Source organism: Fukomys damarensis, unplaced genomic scaffold, assembly GCF_012274545.1.
Source record: "Fukomys damarensis isolate Sample0158 unplaced genomic scaffold, DMR_v1.0_HiC HiC_scaffold_16, whole genome shotgun sequence".
Classification (NCBI taxonomy): domain Eukaryota; kingdom Metazoa; phylum Chordata; class Mammalia; order Rodentia; family Bathyergidae; genus Fukomys; species Fukomys damarensis.
Genome location: NW_022900928.1, coordinates 104,443,916 through 104,446,712, shown reverse-complemented (window position 1 = coordinate 104,446,712; position 2,797 = coordinate 104,443,916).

The window sequence follows — 2,797 nt, the reverse complement described above, 5'->3', positions numbered from 1 at the left end:
GAGAGTGGGGGCAGGAGCGGGAATATAAAGGGAGATGAGGGACAATATGGTGGAGCAAGAGACTGAGTTGGAGAGAGAGGACAGAAAAAAGAAAGAAATTTTAAGGTGGAATGAGGGAAAGAATAAAGAGAGAGAGAGAAAAAAAAAGTTAAAGAGAAATCCCTCCTAAAAACAAAAAATAATAAAAGAAGAAGTCTGAGTTAGGGCAGGAGCGGGAATATAAAGGGAGATGAGGGACAATATGGTGGAGCAAGAGACTGAGTTGGAGAGAGAGGACAGAAAAAAGAAAGAAATTTTAAGGTGGAATGAGGAAAAGAATAAAGAGAGAGAGAGAGAAAAAAAAAGAATTTGAAGGGCTTCTTTCAGACTGACTCTGTTCTCATATTATACCACATGTACAGCCATATGCAGAACTGAATCCCCTGGTCTCAGCTAGCCCATGGCAGTTCCCCATGACTGAGACTGAACACAGTCCACAAGGCCTAATTTGAGTTTCCCTACTCTCAGGGTTGAACTCCACTCAGTTCTATTACAGGTTTCCCCTGCCCTTTCTTTAAAGATGTTCAAAGTTGGGAGCTCAGAGAACTACCCTTCATGAGAACCTATGCCTCTGCAGAGTTGGTCTAAGGACTGGCCCAATCAGGAGGTTTGAGAATGGGGGGTGGAAGGTCATGGGGGTGTTTCAAGGGAGCCCGTGCAGCTACCTTCCTTACTGGGTCTGTTGCCATGCAGTCCAGGAGGTCGCGCACCCGCCAGGTGATCTCACGCAGGCAGGCAGCTGAAGAGACCCCCTCCGGGGTCTTTGGGTCCTTGCTGGGTCTGTGTCGTGCAGTCTGGGAGGTCACGCACCCGCCGGGTCTTTTTTGGTAAGTTGACATGATCTTTTATCTTATTAATATGATGCATTACAATGATTGGTTTTGGGACTTTGAACCAACTTTGCATTCCTGGAATAAGTCCCATCTTATCCTCATGTATAATCTTCCTTATTTGCTACTATTTCAGTTTGCAAGTGTTTGAGGATTTTTGCATCTATATCCACAAAGGATTTTCATCTATAGTTTATTAGTAATATTTGTCTGCTTTGGATGTCAGAATAATTCTGATCTCATAGAATTAAATTAGAAAGAATTATCTGGGGAGGTGCTGAAATAAGAAATGATAGAAGCAACAGAAAGCTTTCAAAAGTATACAGAAAAAAACAAGAGAAGTTGTACCTTGTTAAACAGTAATTGCCCTGAGGATCTTTTATGCTATGAAATATAAACAAGTGTATTTTTAGAAAACAAGAATTCTATACAATTAGTAGATACACAGTATAAGCTGGACACAAGGAAAAGACTTGTAGCATAGAAAATGACCAGCATGACTTTTGACTAATTCCTAGTGAGGAAAAACTGTTTAAATAAAACCCCGTGATATATTATTTATTATTTATTGATTATAGTTGTATTCAAGTTAATGCTACAGAAAAAAATGTGCAAAGTTTTCACTCCATAGTCACAATTCAGTTGCTTTCAAAAAAATCCTTGTGGTAGAAGTTGCAAATTGTATCTTCATAAAATTCAACTGATCAGAGCTGGGGATTTAGCTCAGTGGCATCACACCTACCTCACAAGCACAAGGTCTTAAGTTTGATCCCTGGTACAAAAAAAAAAATGTTTTTTAACTGATCATATAACTATGCAACCTAGGACTACATTTCTCAGCCTTTCTTACAGACTGGTGGCTTTGTGACTGGATTCTGGCCAACAAGAAGTGAGAGAAGATGATGCAGAACTTACAAGCCATGGCTTCAAAAGACAGAAATGCAGTCTTCAACACCTTTTTATTTCTGTCTGTTGCATGCAGAAGTCAGGAGGAAGTTAGAACAGCCATTCTTTATAACAAGACGGAAACCATGGATGGAGCATAGTAAAGCAACAAGGAGCCAGGGTCCCAACTTCCTTTTTTCTCTCTGAGTCATTTCACTAAGATCATTAAGACAGAATTTCCATTTTTTCATCTACTGCTATTTTGGCCTTTGTTAGTGAACACAATCTAGTATTCTAACACAATCTTTGTATAAAATTCCAGATGAAAGATAGAGAACTTTGACCTAGTCATGAAGGCTGTGATTTTTCTCTAGTGGCTGTAGCTTTCAATTGTAGTCACACATTTGGTATTACAATATAAATGAGCCATGTAGCTAATATATTTTATAGAATGCTGCTTTAATAGGACTTTAATCTGTGATTTATTTCCTCTTGTCTCAGTCTTTCCTGAACATACTTCAGTCAAGTTCTCTCTCCCCAATCCTCCATCAAAATTATTTCTATCAGGATCAAAAAGGACTTCTAAGAAATGAAATTTAGTAGTTAATTCTCAACCCACCTTGTACTTGATGTGTCTGTCTCTGATGAACTTGTGCATTTTCTCTCCTTTAAGGTTGTTTATTTACAAAGCCCCTCATGCTCCTGGAGTTCCTGAGTCATCACTCTTCTTTTTCAGTCTCTTCCTTATCAATCATACTGCATTGAGTGCTTCACAGTTCTTAAAAGTCTCTTTTCTACCTACACTCACTTTCTTGGTTCTTTTCCATTCATAGTTTTGAATATTATATAGACACTGCAACACCAAAGCTTTTTTTTCTGGCCTACTAGAATGTAAACCATTTGAGGGCAGTGATCTTTGTGTGATTTTTTTTCCTCTTGTGAATCTTCATGCCCATGAAACTGGTCCTGCTGAAGATTGGTGTAGCAAATAATTTGTTGTATGAACTAATGAATAATTAGAAGCTGCTTTCCTTCATAACTAA